At 40.9% G+C, this 20,381-nt stretch overlaps 1 protein-coding gene across 1 annotated transcript in view; it reads left to right on the forward strand.

Annotated features, from left to right (window-relative positions):
• The first annotated feature begins 1,558 nt into the window (after positions 1-1,558).
• Positions 1,559-20,381, forward strand: part of LOC148029672 (uncharacterized) — a 46,953-nt gene continuing 28,130 nt past the window's right edge. Inside the window, exon 1 of the mRNA XM_087685946.1 lies at positions 1,559-1,988. The gene's annotated coding sequence lies outside the window, so the exon portion shown is untranslated. The remainder of the gene's footprint in view (positions 1,989-20,381) is intronic.

Here is a 20,381-nt window from a genome sequence, read left to right on the forward strand (position 1 = left end):
AGACCATAAAATATCAATTGAAAAAAGTTTAGGGTCCTTAAGGAATAACGAGTCTTCCTTAACTTACAAACTTTCATAAGGTAAAGAATTAGCCTTACCATTTTGGAGCCATAAATACATGAAGCTTATGAAGATAATGCAATGCATACATAAATCACAATCGTGAACTTTGCAAGACCATAATGACTTAAGAACTTATGATGATGATTTTGCATGAATACATGATACTTGCCATGATGATGCCATGCATAAATGATTTACAAGCATATATCATAGAAGATCGTAAATTATTTACGAACTTATGGTGATGGACTTGCATCAATACATGATACTTGGGATAGACTACTTACGAAGTTATGATGATGAGTTTGCATGGATAGATGATTCTTATAACGACAATGCAAATGTATAAATGATACACAAACCCAAACCATACAAGACCATAAACTTTCATGTAAAAGAGTTGAGAATATAAAAGATTTTTGCATCTATACATGATAGTTATCATGATGATGCAATGCATACACAATGATTTATAATCACATGCATGAGACCCAAAATTTTTTCATATCAAATCATTTCTTGAATCTGACATAAAGCTTACTCAAAGCACAAAACATAAATCATGAACCATAAAGCATGCAATAATATAAAACGTAAAGCAAGACTCATAGACATACCCAGAGAGAGAGAGAGAGAGAGCACCTTGTAGTCAAAACACAACATATACCTTTGCCTTGACTGTGATGATGGGGCTTTTGCAGACACCAGTCCTGATGATATAATGAGTAAGAAACAACAACAGTTCATCAACGAGCGGGGGCGGGAGATCGATTGGGAACAAGGACATGCGTATGAAGAGAAGGGAAAATGGTCAACCCAATAGGAGAAAGTCGCGCATGGCCCGCCTGGAGACTGTGATTAGCCATTTTTGGCTCCGGCCAGTGTGTAAAGGGCCAGTTGCCCTTTTATGGAATCCAGGCCTGTGATTGGCCCTTTTCACACACGCTGGTGACTGGGCGTCCTCAGCCTGGTGTGTAATGGGCCTGAGTTGAGACGGGGTCGTCCTAGTCGCGACTCGTGCCACTCTTCAGAAGTTCACAGGCTGACGTGGAAGCAGCGACCCTACATAACTTTTGAAAAGTCGAAAAAAATGCAAGACTTTTGTCATAAAACCAGAGCCTTCTGATTTGCAGCGTGCTAAATTCATGGCAATCTCAAGTTGGGAAGCAAGGCACTCTTACGCAGCTCGGCTGTTTTCGTCTCTGTGCATGTGAGCCGGGGCACTGTTGCTTATAGGGAAGCTGATGTGTGGCGTCTTTTACGGTACAACAGGTGATATACGAATCCTTGTAGTTGTGGGACGATCAAGCCTTGCCGCAGCTCGACAAGTCATCTATGGTGATACCTTACCGACAGGCTTTCATGGACAAGAGTGATGCCTCTAGTAGATATGGAAGTTAAGTTGCGAAGTCATCTATTGTGATGCCTTGCGGGCAGGCTTTCATGGGACTCTCCAGCAGATGTGTATGAAGTCATGTAATAAGCCTCGCAGAAATCACGTCAATCGTGGAAAGGGAATTCTTCTGCACCTGTCAAGACGGGGTCGGTTTGTTGTGTGGCCTCTCGGCCACATGGATCTTCCAGAGGCAGTGATGGCTTCTCCATCGGGCTCAGAGAGCCTTACTGGCGAGTCAATAGGGAGTTCTCACCGTCGGTTTCATCAAGCTGGGAACAGGAATATAACCAGGGGGATCTTGCCCGCTCCTCCTCGCATGTATCGCAGCTGCCTACTAGCACCACTTTTTCTTTGAGCCAGAGTACAAGCAGGGCTGAAAGCGGAGGGTCGTTCAGTTACCAGCCTCAAAATCAGAGTGATCCATCTGAGGCCGCCTCTTCAGAATTGAACAGCCCTCTGGACAGCTTTCGTGCTCCTCAGTGGACTCCCTTGCCCGAAGCTGCTAGCCTCGAGGATTTTGCACTTGCAGGTCTAGGTATTACTTCCATACTTGTCGTACTGCACGATTTGCAAATATTTAAAATGAGGCAAGGATTGAAATTGAGGTTTTGTCTACTGTTAAGGCTCTACTAAATTCTTGGTCGTATGGTGAACGATTATAGTTTGGCAGAAAGCCATGCACTTGTTTCTCAAGAGTCTTAATTCGAGTCACAATCAAAGGAAGCTTAATCAGTCGAAGATACAAACTCTAACACAAAAAGTTGCTGCAGATGCAACTCCTTAAAGCAAGCACTTTGTTGATTTTATTTCGTTTCCTAGGTTACAGAAGTGAATTTTTGTGCAGTAAAATTGGCTAAAGCTATCAATTTGTAAATAAAATTAAACAAATATATCAATTCGGAAATATCTATACCTTGTAATGGTAAAGGAGAAATCATCATCCACATGACAGGCTATAAAAGGCAAAGTACAATCATCTTCCAATCTTTTTTTGTTTTGTTTGTATTTGGAGGATCTTCTAGTTCTGAGTATGGCGTGTTGTTTCTATTCTCTTTGATTTTCTTTTTGCTTTTAGAAAAGTCAAGTTTGAACTTTTGTTCGATAGCATATCTTTTTTGCCAATTCTAAAGTAGTGTTGTCATAGTCTTTGTGCATTTTTAACATTTGCTTGAGATTGAGCTTTTCAAGATATTTAGCTTCATTTTGAACCTAGCTACCCCCTCTTTTCCTTTTAACCAATCTTGACCGATTCTTTCTTTAGCCATCCACAACATGTTTTGCATCTTTGTGTTCAAAGCTCATTTTGTGTAGTTCTTTAAACTTTTTCATGTACTAAGATGTTATACATGGAATAAGTCTACAACCAATGCTTTGTTTGTTTTTCTTAAAAAAAAAAGGTCTATCTTGGAGGGATGAGCCTTTAGAGAAGTTTCATTAATCCTCCTAGTCTAAACTCTAATTATTCTCATTGCCATTTGAAATGTAATCCTTGTACTTCTTTGAGGAGCACTGAATGATATACGAGGTTTATCTCATCACCTTTCTTATCCTTGCAATTGGTTGGTGTCAAAACACTTTTAACTATACGTGTTCAACATACTAGAAAAGTAATATTGTAATGTTGGGTTGTATCTATCATCTCTGCTTTTGGGCATCTCTTTGAGGATTATTGTAAAAGATTTTTTGATTCACTAATCCTAGTGTTAGGGGAGTGCAATTAGTAGAATGCAATTGCAAAATGCAGGCTATTTATGTGCACCATGTGCTACATTAGTTTCCACAGTCCCCTTCAACGAATCCATCAAGTTTCTTGGGTGCTGGTTTTTGGTCTCTCTTTTTAGATATTGGCAAACTAGCTCTTACTAATTGCAAGAACTCTTTTGGTGTTGCTTCTTCATGAAATAATTTGTGACAAATTTTTTGGGCTAAGGTAGTGTTGATGGTGGAAAAAAGTGAGGTTTATGAAGGAATGAGTAGAAGGTGCCTAAGATGGAGCTACTAAGAAGGATTATATAGGCTCTCTCCTAGATCATGATGTAAATTTGATATGGCAATAAAGAAACACAGAACTTGTAGATTTTAGTTGTGGTGAACACAACAATGTGGATTCCAAACTGATTATTAGATTGATGGACAATTAAGCAAGGGATGGGTAAAAGGTAGCATGTTTGAGGATATGATGAAATTTTCAATTATGATGATATGTTGCTATGTGGGCAGTCTATTAATTGGTCTTGAATGATGAAAACAATGAACAGTAGGCCAAAATCCTTATCGAGTGACAAGTTGGTGCATTGGTCATGACACAAAGAATAGGTCTAGCTAGCAACTTGGCCAACTTGTGATGTGGCAGTCCCACTCAGTTGTTGCTTACACTGTTTGCCCATTACAATGCAATTAGATGTGTAGACTAGGTCTATAGACTTTACAATCTTGACTGCTATTGTATCTTGCATTTTATATCATAAAATGTTGTTACTACTTGTGTATGCGAAAGACAAGTGATTATTATGGATGGATAACTCTATACCCTCTAAATGCTTAGTGCTAGATGCATTAGTAAGTCGAACAAATGGTAGTGTGTCCTCTGGGAATTGGCTTTTATGAAGCCACACTTACTCAAATCAAACAACCGTGACACTTCAATTGGGACTAAGTTTGCATTGCCGTAAACTCGTCTTGATCTTGGATAAAAAGAACAAATTTTTGAGAGGATAGGTCTAGCTTCATATAGGAGATCCCATGTGGGTATTTTTAGGCTCTTTGAGTGGGATCCTATGTAAAGAAATACTCCAACATAGAAACATAAACAGAAACCGTACGACAAAGGACAGATTGATAAAAGAACTTAGTTAGGATTAGGGTAACTTAGAGACAATGATAGAAAATAATTGAAGTGATATAACTGCTGAAAATACAATGCTCATGTAACAAACACAGTATAAGTGAATGAATATTGATCCTCGAACTCTTGTATCTCAAGGATCAGGGCAGGGGTAATGAGCTGGAGAGTGTGTTGTACCCCGAACGGATCTTGAATCACAGAAAGGAAGCCTTCGGATGTTCAACACCAGCAAATGCAGCGGTGAGAAGTTGGATTTGATGCAAACAATAGTGAGGAGAGAGAAAGGCAAACATAGACTATGAGAGAGAGAAAGACTAAAAACGCAGGCAGGACAGCTTGCAGGAGAGAGAACTGATAGACGCAGGTAGAATAACCTAGCAACAGCTTGTAGGAGCTGGTGATTGCTGGAGGAGAGAGAAAATTGCCAGTTGACACCTGTAGTAGCTGGGCGATGATGTGGCAGGCTGTACAACAGTAGGTTTGTGCAGGAACAACAGTCATCTGGTTGGAATCAGCTCCAAACTGCGTGAAGAAGACTGGAAATTAGGCGCCAATTGATGGAGACAGCAATGTGCTTCGGTTGAGATATCCTCCGCAAATAGGGTGTAGGCAGCAAGTTGAAACACCTGAAATATGCAAAAAACGAGATTCTGGGCTGAATGGAGGGGAGCATACCTACTTATAGAAAGTTTGGGCCCTCTTAAAAGGGTTTGTGTGGCATGTGGGACACTTGAAATCTGCAAATACGAGATTTAGGGCTAAATGGAGGGCAGCATACCTATTTATAGAAAGTTTGGGCCCTCTCAAAAGGGTTTGTGCATGTGTGAACAGAAATTCTCTAGGATCGCATTTTTTTTAAATAAATAAGGTTTTTTCATTAATTAAGCATGTTTTGGAGTTGTTTAAGTAAAGCTAATGCATTTTTAGCTCAACACCCCCTCTCAGGCCCAACAATAGTGCCACGAGAATAGAGGCCAGTCAAGTCCTTTCTTTGTGTATGTTTTACCCCAAGGCGGCCCACCCCAAAGCAGCTAGAGCATCGGACAAAGGGTACGCGTCGGCTGCCGAGTGGTCTACTAAGACTACAAAGGCGATGGTTATCTTACCAAGGGAGCCCAAGTGATCACCCCAGAGAGGATAGGGCATCGGGCAAAGGATGCACGTCGGTTGCCCAGTGGTCTACCAAGCCCTACAAAGGTGGATGGAATTAGCTATGGACTTTTTTTTTAAATTTTCGTTTTTGTTTGTGTGAGGGCTTTTTAGGTTTGATAGATTAAGCATTAAGTAAGGGTTTCAAATCAGTTTTTGTCCTATTGAGTATCCATGCTCCAAACGGGAGAGTGATAAGGGATGGTGAGACCTAAGACCTTTACATAACAAGTATACTATCCCTACCATGACGGGGTGTCGGTGACGAAGAAAATTGCTAAGGTGTGTGTATGGCAAATATGTCAAGCAAGCAAGACAAGCAAAGCAAGCAAGCAAGCAAGTTGGGAAAGATTGCCTTGGAGACGGCCATGTGCAATGCCACGAATATGGTGGATCCTAGAGTCGACCACTTCAAAAGACCAAAAAGGGATAAACGCGCACATATGTATGTTTACATGAACAAAATGCCAATGCATTGGGGTAATGCAAAGGGAGATGCAAGATGTCATGCTCATGCAATATGCTATGCAATGGTGCCACTTGGACAATGTCCTCGTAGGGGAATTGTTCACTTGTCCAAGTGCCCTTTTACAATCATGTCATCCTAACAGTGTGGATGAAGCTACAAATGTCCATAATACAACACGAAAGAATAAATGGATGTAATATCTAAAAAAAACAGCAAGCATCATCACTGTCACTATCAAGAGTAGAAGCCGCCCCCTCTCAAACTGGAAGGGAAAGCAATAGGGAAGCACCCTCTCCCCGTCAAGCTGAAGTAGAGGACCGTGTACCCAAAGCCGAACCTAGGTAGCAAGAACTGAAGAACCGGCAGGTTGACTGCTTTGATCAAGATATCAGTAAAATTATCTGACGATGGCACAAACTCTAGGCGAATAGTACCTAGCTCAACCTGCTCTCTGGAAAAGTGGAAGTGGACTCCCACATGTTGTGTTCGTGGTGTGATGATCAGATTGCTCGCAAGGGCAATGGCACTTTGATTTTCATAGTAGACAACTATGAAAGAGTCGCATGGAAAGTGAAGCATCGCCAGTAAACTCCTTAGATAGATGGCCTCGGTGGTGCCATCGAAGAGAGCCCGATACTCAGCCTTGACTGTGGAAGCCGCCACTGTCTCCTACTTACAGTTGGACCGAGAAATGGGAGCCGTGCCCAAGGTAAAGAGGTAGTTGCCATGGGAACGCTAGGTGTTAGGATCTCTTGCCCAATCAGAATCAGTATACCCGTGCAAACATAAACTAGAACCATATGTCAGGCCATAAGAATAAGTACACTGCAAATAATGCAACACATGAAGACATGCAATCCAATGTGACATCCTAGGTGCTGTGAAATACTCATTGAGTATGCTAATTGAGTAAGCTAAATTTGGCCTAGTGTGACTGAACCAAAGAAGTTTTCCTACAACAGAATGATAGGTATGTTCATCTAAGGGCTGTTCTAGAGTATCCTTTGATAAGTGGATAGTAGGATCTAGAGGCGTGGCCTTGGTGTGGGGCCATCAAAGAGAGTCCAGTACTCAGGCTTGGCCGTGGAAGTTGCCACCGTCTCCTGCTTATGGCTTGACCAAGAAATGGAATCCGTGCCTAAGGTAAAGAGGTAGTTGCCATGAGAACGTCAGGTGTCGGGATCTCTTGCCCAATCAGAATTAGTGTATCTCGGCAAACATAAACCGGAACCATATGTCAAGCCATAAGAATAAGTACACCGTAAATAACGCAACACATGAAGACATGTAATCCAATGTGACATCCTAGGTGCTGTGAAATACTGATTGAGTATGCTGACTGAGTAAGCTAAATCTGGTCTAGTGTGAATTAATCAAAGAAAATTTCCTACAATAGAGCAATAGGTATGTGCATCGAAGGGCTGTCCTAGGATATCCTTCGACAAATGGACAGTAAAATCAAGAGGCGTGGCTACTTGTCGTGTGACATGTCTGATCCGAAGTGTGTTGTTCCACTAGTTGAAGAGCGTACTTCTGCTGTGACACAAAAATATATCCCCCCAAACGAACTACCTCCATCCCCAAAAAATAAGATAACAAACCAAAGGAGCACTAAGCTTTGCCTTGATGTTTGCTAGAGCAGGAGAATCTGAGCATGTAATGAGTAAGTCGTCAACATATAGCAGGATATAGCTAACCCCCTCTGCAGTAGATTGAACATATAAGTTTGGGTCATAAGGGGTAGAATGGTATCCATGAGTCCGTAAGAACTCATCCATCGTATGGAACCAAGATCGCGGTGCTTGCTTCAACCCATAAAGAGCTTTTTGCAAGCGGAATACCTTATCTCTTGGGTTTCTTCAAAGAAAGCGTGGTGGTTGCTCCACATACTTCCTTCTCCAAATAACCGTTTAGGAAGGCACTCTTGAACTGTGGTGAGCGGCTAGTGCAAGAAGCAATTGGAAAGATGTCAGCCACACAGTAGGAGCAAAGGTCTCTTCATAATCAATGCCATGCTTCTATCAAAACCCTTGCATGACAAAGTGAGCCTTGTACTTATCTAAAGTTCCATCAGCTTTTAGCTTGGTCCTGAAAATCTACTTTGTCCCGATGAATTTCTTGTGGCTTGGATGATCCACCAATGTCCAAGTCTCATTTCGGTCAATACTCTCTAGCTCCTTCTCCATGGCCTCTCACCATTCAGGGTGCTGAAAAGCCTCTTGCCATGTATCCGGCTTAGAATGTGCTATGTAATTGGCTGTAAAGAGCAACGCAACTGAAGCATGAGGAGCAAACCGGGTAGATCTTCTAGGTTTCTCCGAAGTGAAATCCAATGGCAGGATTCTCGAATCCCGCATGGTTTGCTGGGTGCGAGTGAGGTAACGGATCTCGTGGAGGGGGCTTGGGAAATGAATAATATGTAGTAATGTCAGGAGCGGGAAGTAGACCAAGCTCGGTAGGCACGCTCTTTGATGATGTGGAAGGAGGAATAGGATCTTAATCCAATGCAGAGGATTGTACGATATCTCTCTCGTAAAAAATGACGTCCCTCCTAATGATTACCTTGTTTGTCCGAAGATCAAACAAATGATAAGCTTTCGCTTCAGAGGAATATCCGACAAAAATATCATCAGGCGCGTGTGTGTAGGCATGACACCCGAAGACTCTGAAGTGGAAAATGACAGGGCAAGAGTCAAAAAATGACTCAAAAAATGACTCATATAGGGTCTTCTGAAGAAGAGTCGCAGTCAGGCACCGATTCAGGATGTACACCGAAGTGTCAATAGCCTCAACCCAAAGGTGCTCACGAAGCTCTGATTGCGAACAATATAGAGTGTGCCATTTCCATGACTTGTGGGAGATAAACTCACCACGGCTATCACTCCTCATGCAACCAACATGATGTCCAGTCTGGTTATGAACCAGCAATATCCAAGCAAAAAAAAAAAAAAGTATCTGACTTATTCTTGAGGAAGTACACTCACATATATCTAGAATGATCATCCACTATCAAAAAGAAGTACAGTGCCTCATACACCTCAACAGAATGGTGTTGTGGAATATAAGAATTGCACCATTGTGGAGATGGCAAGGTGCATGCTAAAAGACAAGGGATTACCAAATCATTTTTGGGGCCAAAGCTATAAATACTATAGTCTACATTCTTAATTAGAGCTACACAAAGGCTCTCAAGGGAAAAACACCTCATGAGGCTTACATTTGTAAGAAACCATTAGTCTTTTCTTACTTTAAAACTTTTAGATGTTAATACTATGCACATGTTCCTGATAAGAAAAGAAACAAGTTAAAATAAAAAAGCAGAAAATGTATCTTCTTCGATTATAGTGATGAGCAAAAGGCTTACAAATTATATAACATGATCCCTTTAACAATATTTCGAGTGTGTAAGGTTGTTCGAGATTTCGCACGATGTTCGATCAAAACATGGAAGATTTTATGGCCGAAGATGATTTACAGGAACCAACGAGGGCAAAAATTGGACCTAATTATGATGCAACTTCAAGAGGAATGAAGAGCACGTCAAACTTTGTAAGTACAATTGGCTACACTTCAACAATCCACTGTTGATCAAGATGGAGCGCAACGTGAAGATGTTATTCGACGTACGATTGATGCAACACTCGAAGCACAATCTCTCAGAAAAGAAGCCAAGATAAGTAAAATAAATTTCAAATTCTGTGCTTTTAATGGGCAACGTGATGGAAAAACTATTCTCACTTTTATTAATCAATTTGATGATTATTTCCATGAAGAGCAGTATGCTGAGAAAGATAAACTCAAATGTGTCACTAACCATCTAGTAGACAGAGTATCGTTATGGTGGACTGTTGTTCGCAAGAGTATTGATTGTCCTACTACTTGGAAGGCCTTTCAAAAGAAATTTTTGCAGAATTTTCTTCCACCTCAATTCCATGAAAAAGCAATCAAACAGTGGGATCTTTTGCAACAAAGAGATCGTGAATCCATACCGCAATACATTGAGCATTTTTAGTGCCTCACTGCAACTTCGAATGCTTGAAGATGTTCTTGAGGCAATCCACAAGCGTTGTTGCAGCGCGTAGGGTTGAAGGTCGCCACAGGGGTTTGGCAAGAAGGAAGTGGATGTCGGCCCATAAGGATCAATATGGATCAATCTAAGAGGCTCCTCAGCACGATGTGTGGATTGCTGAGGAAATGGGGTATGGTGCTACTTTCCGAGCTGACAAGCTTTAGAGACATCGCGAGCCAAATTTAGGCGTGGAAGGCTCTCAACCAGCTCATGGGGGGATAACTCATAAAGAGAGTCATAACCAATATACCCTAAGCGAAAGTGCCAAAGACGCTCATTGTTCATAGGCTCCCGAGATGTGGCTAATGCCTGGAAGCTGTGGAACACAGAGCCCTCGGTTGTCGACTCGGTTAGAAAGTGAGTCATGTGGCAAAGGCAATTAGGCTGTGTCTCACAGCGAGCAATGATTAAATTAGTCTGAGAGTCAAGGATCTCAACTGTGGTCGTTGTAAAGAAAACTGCTCGCCCCAACCGACAAAGCTGTTGAACAGATAATAAGCTCACCCCAAGCTGGGGGACATGGTATACATTGTCCTGCAAAGCGAGATCCGGACCCTTGTCAGTGGCAAAATTGATGCTATCTTGAGCCTGAATCTTAACCAAGGAGTTGTTTCCTACGCAAACCTGCCCGGCTGCAGGAACTTGGGTACGGAAAATGTCTTCTATAGGAGTCATATGATGTGTAGCTCCACTGTCCACAATCCAAATAGGAGCTGAAGTGCTTGATTGTGACGAGTGGACCTCTGCGGTAATCTTGTTAGGAGACAACTCACAGATGTGGACGAGACTCGCATATGTTGTCCTAATGGAGACGATGTGGGCCTTTGCAGACGAGTTAGACAAGCCCTCTGGAGTTGAGAATGTTGTCGACTGAGATGGCCGAGCAGTGGCAGTATGAGACCTTTAAGTTGCCCCTTGCCATCATCCTGCCTCCCGTGTTGGGGGTTGCCTGACTGAGGGGTAGGGGTCTAAGACTTAGATTTGGGTATTGTGCATTTGGCCTTCGAGTGATACTTGTCGTGAAAATCACTAGCCTTTTGACAATGTTGACAATACCTATCCTTTTTAGGTACATTCTGCCACCCTTGTTTGAGTTGTGACTGGGAGTTTCCTTGTGATTCCCCGGATTGAGTTTGTTTTGGATTTTGAGTGGAGGTTTGATTTTGTTTGCCCTTTCCTTGTTGCCTCTTTTGAGAATGAGTAACAAGAGCTCCCTTTGAGGAGGAATTCATATGAAATTGATCGAACAACTGTGCGTAACACAACATTTGATGCTCAAATTCATAGAAAGTAGGCATGGTAGGCTTTGAAACTATACCTTTCACAAAATTGAAGTATTTCTTGGGAAGTTTGCTAAAAAACAATGTGACTTGATCAAACCATGAGGTGTGAGGAAAGTGGAATAAGATGGAGGTGGAGGGTAAGATGGTGGTGGTGGGGATGTTTGATAGGAAGAATGAGGGGGAAAAGGTGGGTAGGCAGAAATAGGCTGGGAGTATCCAACGAGTGCCAATTGATGTGGAGGCACTAGAACATGAATGTTTCCATAAGGTGCCAATGGAAGTGGAGGCATTGGGACACAGAAGCCTTGTCCAAAGCTCGGCCGGGGCATAGCAGCATGACTAGGAGATCCACTAGATAATGCTATAGAGGCAAGGTGTGGTACCAACTGATCCACACTTAGGAGAGACTGGGGGGGTACTACCCAAGCTGCAATAATCCCGAAAGTGTATGAGAAGAAGGTGGAACACCGTCGAACTGAGGAAAGGATGAGGTCCTAAAGGCGGTGGCTATGTTTTCATACCCCCCCGGTGCGGTGTGATGTACCACATGAGATGTTTGATAGGGGAACGTAAATGGTGTAAAAGGAAGTGGAGAAGCAACGGAAGATTGTGGTGGGATGGGTGGGTTTTGAATTTGTGGTGTGAAAGGTACATATGCATTTAGTTCATTTTCACCATTTAATGATTGAAAATGAAATGATGATGATGATGCATCATGCAATGTAGAAATAGGAACATCAAATTCATTCTGATTTTGAGAAGTAAACTGAAAAGAAGGGAGGTGAGAAGAAGAGGTACTTGGCTTTTTCTTATAATCTCGATGACGTGTGTTAACATACAAGAATTGGTCCTTAGGAGAACCTTTTCCGTAGTCAATGGATTGTGCTCTATTTTCCTCATGATTTCTATCAGTATATTGCAAAGCAGAAGAGGTAAAAGACGAAGGAACAAAAGACGAATCTAAAGTACCTTGCACCGGAGTGGACGGAAGAGGATGAAAGAATGGAATATACTCCGGATCTCTTTCTCCAATAGGGGGGCCCATCCTTGAGCAAGGTCTCGACGGCCCTACAATATCATCAGATTTACGTGCAACATCTGAAGAGAGAAATTCATGGATACCTTCATTGAGTAGCTTCTCTTGAAGGGCAATCCTTCGATTGAGCTCCTCAATCTTCTTTCATCTAAAGTTCATAATCACATGATATTCTTTAGTGGAATTGTATAGCCTTTCTTCCATGTTGTCAGAAGTGTCTTTCACCATGTCGGAACTTGTGTGTGATTGAAGTCATTTGAACCTACTGTTGTTCTTGCTTCTTGTGGAGAGCTTTCAAATCAAAGGCCTAAGTTTCTCAGAGAGTACCAGGCTCTAATACCATGTAAAGAAATACTCTGACACAGAAACACAAATAACTATTGTACGACAAAGCACAAATTAATAAAAGAATATAGTTAGGGTTAGGGTAACTCAGAGACAATGAACATAGAAAATAGCTGAAGTGATATAATTGCTGATTATACAATGCTCATGCAACAAACACACTATGTAGTGAATGAATACTAAACCTCAAACTCCTGCATCTCAAGGATTAGGGCAAGGGTAATGAGTTGGAGAGTGTGTTGTACTCCGAACGGATCCCGAATCGCAGCAAGGAAGCCTCGGAATGTCGAACACTAGCAAACATAGCAGTGAGAAGTTGGATCTGATGCAGACAAGAGTGAGGAGAGAGAATATGAAATGCAGGCTGCAGGAGAAAGACTAAAAACGTAGGTAGGACAGCTTGCAGGAGAGAGAAAATTGTCAAACGCAGGCTGGATAGCCTGGCGACAGACTGTAGAAGCTGGGCGACAGCTGGAGGAGAGAGAAAACTGCCAAACGCAGGCTGTAGATGATGTGGCAGGCACTATGGCAGTAGGTCTATGCAAGAACAACAATCGCCTGGTTGGGATCAGCTCCAAACTGTGAGAAGAGGGCTGGAAATCAAGGGCCAACTGATGTAGACAGCAATGGATAGCTTTGGCTGAGATGTCCTTCGCAAACGGTGTCGTGATGTTATGAGGACATAGTGTGAAAAAGTATGGAATGCATCATCATCCGACTTCTCTATTGATCTAGAGAGTCAATGTGATCTGAGCCATTAGTACTAGTGTGAGTTGCATGGATTATTCGAAAATACTAGGTTTTTGGATAATTTTAGTCTATTTTTGATATTATTTATTGTAAAAATCCGAAAAAGTTAGAAAAAACTTCTAGATTAGGATGGCATGCAAAAAACTAGTAGCTTTTTCAGCCAATTAGGAGATTTTTCATAAAAAAGGATTGACGAAATTGTGCGCGTCGCGATCGCTGTAAACAGACTGAAAACTGCAGATTGAATTGAAAGAAGGAGTGATCTGGGAGATCCGTGATTAGGTGTCTTAGGGTTTTACCCCCCTTTTGGAGCTAACGGAGCCATCAGATTTGGGTTCCGGGCAGTAGAGAAAGAGCTGATTTTTCTAATCCACGTTTTTGGTCTACGAAGGAGCTCCAGGAGAACTAATGCCTGGAGATTGCTTCTAAGTAGTGCAAAGATTCCAGGTTCTTTCAATACATATTGATTCAATTCGATGTGATTTGTTTTTGTCGTGTTTACTACTTGGGTATTCTCTATCTTCTCTTCCATCTCCTATCTCTACTTCCTTCTACTTCTGATCCCCAGTGGATTCGACCTTTCGACAAAATCCCCTTCGACATTGGTGAACCCGACGTGGATGTCCCAGATCACTCCTTATTCTTTTGGTTTAATCTGCAATTTTCAGTCTGTTTATAGCAATCGCGACGTGCACGATTTCGTCAATCTGTCTTTTTTATGAAAAATCTCCTAATTGGCTGAAAAAGAAACTAGCTTTTTGCATGCCATCCTAATCTAGAAGCTTTTTCTAACTTTTTCGGATTTTTACAGTAAATAATATAAAAAATAGACTAAAATTATCCAAAAATCTAGTATTTTCGGATAATCCATGCAACTCATACTAGTACTAATGGCTCAGATCACATTGACTCTCTAGATCAATAGAGAAGTTGGATGATGATGCATTCCATACTTTTTCACACTATGTCCTTATAACATCACAACAACGGGGTGTGGACAGCAAGCTGAAAAACCTAAAATTTGCAAAAACGAGATTGAAAACTGAATGGAGGGTAGCATATGTATTTATAGAAAGTTTGGGCCCTCCCAAGTGGATTTGTGCTTATGGGACACATAAACTCTCTAGAATTGTGTTTCTTTTAAATAAACAAGGTTTCTTCTTTAATTAAGCAAGTTTTGGGGTTATTTAAGTAAAGCTAATACATTTTTAGCTCAACATTCTATCCACCCAAAATCAGCATGGTATTATCATGTCACAGTCACAGTATATGGACAAGATTTTACATAGTTTGAACATGCAAGATTGCAAATCTATGTGCACTCCCATGGAGCGACGCTTAAAGCTGTCTATGCATGATGGTGAAGAGATGTTTGATGTTGCAATTTATAGAACAGATGTTAGCTATCTTATTTATCTTAGCAAAACATGCCCTAGTATCTAGTATGCAATATCTTAGGTGAGCAAGTATATGCATAGCCCACGGACCATACATTGGTAAGTTGTTAAGTGGATCTTCAGATACTTTCAACGTACTTAGTCACATGCATTATTATTTTCCAAGGGGCGAGACGTATCTATAGGCTTACGGTGATTCGAATTAGATTGGTGATGCAGCCACTAGGTAGTTTACTAGTGGACATTGTTTCTTTTGGGCCACTCATGCATTTCATGGCCAACTAAGAAACAACCTACAATGGCTACCTTGTCATGATAACAGTGGAATGTGTATAGCTATGCAAATTGTTGGTTGATCTACATATACCATTGGAGAGTCCTATGCCCATTCTTTTTGATAGTCATAGTGCTATTGCAGTAGCATGAAATCCTGTGTTATGCTCGCATGAAACACACTGAAGTGCATTACTATTATGCTAGAGAGAGATGCTATGCAGGAGAGATTAGCTTGATGTATGTATCCACATAGGAAAATATTGCAGACATTTTTACCAAAGCTTTACCATATGAGAAGTTTGAGGCTTTTCGAAAGTCCTTAAACTTATTACCCTTTGATGATTGATTATCCTTGTATTGCATCACATTGGCATTGCAGGGGGGGTATTAGAATTTGCTAATTTTGGGCAATGCTCATATAATTCATGTGGTGTGGACACTTATTGAAGTGTCAATGTAGTGTGTGTAAGTAGTGTCTTTAGATATGAAAGTAGTGACACTAGGAACTAGAGTAAGTTAGCCTAACTCTAGTTAGTTGGTGGAAGGCTAGTTAGGTCAACCCATGATCTAAACTAGTGTTGTAATTTCACTCTATCGTTTAGTTAAGCAAGTACACTCTACTCTCTTGCTTCAGTTGACTCACTGTCACTGACTCTCATTTCTCTCTCCTTCCTAGCTGGTGGATTTCTCACAACAAGTTGATGTTACTATTATGAATGACACCAAATTGTGGCATGATAGGTTTGGCCATCTTAATTATGGCAGTTTGCTTCGCTTGACATGTAAAAATATTGTGCTTGATCTCCCCCATTGAAAGCATCTACCAAAATCAGCCTTCCTTTTGGGGAAAGGGTGGTAATGACTTGATTTACACTAACTGTAAGAATATTCACATAAACTGAAAATGCAAGATTACCGATTTATCTTGGAGAATGGACTACTTGTTGGCCTAAAAATTGGTGCCCCTTGTGGTATTTCTTTATCTTGTATTGCAATTCGAACGGAATACATTGAGATTCCTTGAATCTCCTTCGCTCTCCAAATGCCTCTTGTTGTTATAAATGAACAACAAGCTTTTAAACCAATTTGCCCCTTGGTTTGCTTGGAGATTGGTCTTCGCCCTGCTCCTTGAGTGACAAATTTGGCTCCAAATTCAATGTTGCTTGGCTAGCCTCTTGAATCTCTTGAAATTCTCCAATTTCATCTGTTGAAATTCAAGTTCTAGGCCTTGGAATTTGAGCATAATTTTTGAGGTGATTGTGTAAATCTTAATTCACCCTGTAAATTAGTGTTTATAGTGGAGAATCTTCAACTTTTCCACCCCAATAGCTGGAATTGCTGAAATTTGCTGAGGGTATATAAGAAATGGTTGGAGAATGAGAGAGAATGCTGTAGAGAGAGAGAGATTTCAAAGTTTCATTGCCAGAAACTGTTCAAATCAGTTGCTGCCCTGCTTCCAAAGTGATTTACTACTGTCTCTTTGTCACTAGGTGGTGATACTTTTTACAGTTGCTTTTCTTATTTACTTATATAAATATTTTATTTTTCTTTTCTTTTATTGCTGTTGCTTACCCCCAGAGTTCTCTTGGAATAAGCGGGATCTTTGCATGGCCAGAAGAGGTAGCCATTGGGACAAATTGGACTAATAGTTTGTCTGAGCCTTAGGACCAGTTCCATATTGAATGGGCACTGAAGAATAGAATGCCGGTGGTTTGGGATTGTGTGCTTAGCCACTGGAGATGGTGTAGGACAATGAGCTTGGCCAAGATAGAAGATGCACATGTGAGAATGCTCATGGAATAAAAGTCACTGTGACTGAGCCACATTACACTTTTGATGTGGTCGCAATGATAAAAGTTGCATAGAACAACTTGAGGAATGTAGGGGACGAGGGGTCACCATCCCTAAAATTTAGGGAGTTACTATTTTTGGACCCTAGAATCTGTTCTTGTCATTGTCTTCATTTTTACACGAGGATTAATTCTCTGGTTTGTGCCGAGGTCAAAATTTGTACTGATCATGGAGAATTTTAGACCGGAAGGTTTAAACGGGAAAATTGTTACATGTATGCCATGTGGCACACATTACCAAAAGAGAGAGAGAGAGAGCATTAAAAAAAAAAACGTAATAAGCATAAGGGGCAGATGGGAGAATGAAGTTTTGAGGAGTTGAGGGCAGATTGCTGCAAGAAAACCAACCATGGAGAGTCCTTCTATGTCTCTGACTCAAGCACGGAGGTAGAGCTTACTCCCTCTGATCACCTCTCTCTCTATTCTCAGAAGAAATGCTTTGCATGATGGATTGATTCCATCGAAGGTACAATTCTGTGTTTTCTCTGCTCATGCTGAATAAGAATAGTGTGCTGGACAGTAAGTACAGTGAATTCTGCACATGCTGAATCGTAAGAACAGTGAACTCTGTTCATGTTGATTAAGAACAATGAACTCTGCACATGCTGAATCGTAAGGACAGTGAACTCTGCTCATGCTGAATAAGAACAGTGAACTCTGTTCATGCTGAATCAGAACAATGAACTCTGCATACACAGAATTGTAAGAACAATGAACTCTGCACATGCTGAATCATAAGAATAGTGAACTCTGCACACACTGAATTGTAAGAACAGTGAACTCTGCTCAGGCTGAATAAGAACAGTGAACTCTGCACATATTGAATCGTAAGAACAGTGAACTCTGCTCATGATGAACAGTAAGAACAGTGTCTGGACAGTAAGAACAGTGAATTCTGCACATGCTGGACAGTAAGGGATGTTGATCTGGACATGCTGTACTGTTTCTATGCAGCTGGGATTTACTTAGAAGAGATGAAAACCAATTGTTCACAGGTTATGTATTTTCGAACATTACCATTTTTGCAAATTTCTATCTTTTAATTGATAAAGAAATACCGAGAGGGGTGCCGGTCTTCGGGGCCAATCTGGTGTCGAGCGAGGGAGAGAGGTCTCTGTTTATGTGTGTGTATGTAAAGACCAGGTGTTAATTGAAGGAACTACCGCTTTATGTGAGTCATAGACCAGTTGCACTTTTGCTTCTTGGGAGCCCAAAATGCGTTGTTGCTTGCCCCAACTGCTGTCCGCTGGTGTTGTAGACTCTTTTGCAGGTCACCAGCTCTCCTATGGGGTCTTTTGCTGGCTGCAATTGGCTTGGAATGTTGTGGGTAGTTGGGCCTTATTAAATATTTTTAGAATACTAATATTAAGCAATAATTAACTTGGCTAGGCCAATTTTGTTACCCAAGCATTCTTGAGCAATTATCAGTCCTTGAACTGACATTAATTAATTAATCCATGCCTAATTGCTAATGTCACTACTAACATTAGTAGCTAATAAAATGATCTAGGCTTTGTCACTAGGTACCACCTAGTACCTATCGAACACAACTTATTATAACTTTTACCTTTGACACCCATTGACATCTCGAGGTCCCTAGCCTATCATTGTGACTCAACTTACTTGCACAACACATGTGCATCTCACATTTGTACATTTTACCAATACCTTATTCAAATGCTAAGCAAATTATCAAAATTTCACATCTTTGTGATAGACCACTCCCTTGAAATCCTGAGAATTGCCCTCGGTTGCACTACCATGTGCCAAAAGCAAAATACTGATGCTCGTTGAAAATTGCCAGCTAGTAGAAGGAAAACATAAGACTCGTAAAGAATCCAAAACGTTTGCTAGAAACCCATAGGATGTATCCATTATTGAGATATCTCAACTTGTTTGGCTAAACAACCATAGCAAAACTTAAATTGAGCATCAACTATGGTTGAACTATCAATGACATTCATAAAACACATTGCTATCCATAAAATCAGCTGAATATCACGAATAACTAATGATCATCCATTGAAAACTAGGAATTGATAATCAATCTTTGAAGATCATACATTGATGCAAATGTATAATTTCAAAGCTACATGTAAATAACCATACCCTACGCATAGCAGTGATTTGTACACTGACTAGTGACTTCATGGTAGATATATTGTTAGTATAGTATCATGGATGCATGCTGAATACATCCAAGATCCACTATACTCTGGAGCTGTCCATCATTGGAAGAGTGGAAGTGCTCCCTTCCTCTAGAGTATCAGACAATGCTATGAACCTCCGCTTTCTTGAACCTGGCTAAGCTTGATTCAAAGTTGGCTCTAATTGAAAAGCATTGAGGTTAAATTGTAACAATTGAGAGTAGTTTGCAAGTCACTCTTTTCCAATCCATTCAGCATCCATTGATGAGTAATTCTGAAGCTTCACCAAGTATCTTCTAGAAATTTACCTCTAATCTTTCTCTCTTTATGTGCCAATATTTGCTCGGGTATCAATATCTCATCTAGCTCCTCAACCTTTGGCTGAATTTCAACAGATACATCCATTGGTACATCATCATGAAAAGGCCTCAACAAGCTCATATGAAAGACATAATATACCTGCCAGTGTGGAGGCAATTTTAGCCTATAAGCAACATCACTAATCTTCTCCAACACCTAGAAGGGTCCATAATAACACATGCTCAGCTTTGGATACAATAGCTCTTTGCCTTTCATCTTTTTCAGCCTTGCTTTTACAAAACGCAACAATATATAATCACCCTTGGCAAACTATAAAGCATGCCTATGGTGATCAAGTGCCTTCTTTTACTTCTCTTGAGACCTTTGCAGTGTGTACTTAAGCTTCGCATAGGCTCAAAAGGGTAGAGTTGTCCAACAACTGGTGGCTTTTGTAGGAGTGGGCTGAGGGAGGTGTTGATGTGTGTCGTCCATCGGAGATGGATGTCGAGTGTAGTAACTACTAGTTGAAGCAAAGGCTCATGAAGAAAAGTATTGAAAACAAAAAATGATTTGTTGCAGATGCAAACACAAATCAAGTAGGTTGGAAATTAGAATGCAATAATCCTCGGGGTTGGAACTGGTAGATAGAACAATGTAACTACTTGAAGATGATGGCAATGTGAAGGAACTGCTAGGGTTTGCATTGAGGAAAAACACAAAGACAAACAGTGACGTGCAAAACTCAAACCTTGAATGCAAAACGCAAAAACACAAATACACATAGAGAGAGAAGGAGAACTTTGAAGTGAATGAATCAATGCAGTAAATGAACGTAAGAGTGTACAGAATGCTTAAGGAGAGAGCAATAGAGTGTTGGTGTGTGGCGTCCACCAGAGATGGATGCAAAGTGTTATAACCTCCAATTAGAGATGAGAGAGTCTTGAATAATGAAGGTCAATGGAGTTGGATTACCAAAACACAATAGTTGGAGGTTGAAATCTGGTAA

Source organism: Lygodium microphyllum, chromosome 10, assembly GCF_053477565.2.
Source record: "Lygodium microphyllum isolate KBCC chromosome 10, Lygodium_microphyllum_v1.1.10, whole genome shotgun sequence".
NCBI classification, from domain to species: domain Eukaryota; kingdom Viridiplantae; phylum Streptophyta; class Polypodiopsida; order Schizaeales; family Lygodiaceae; genus Lygodium; species Lygodium microphyllum.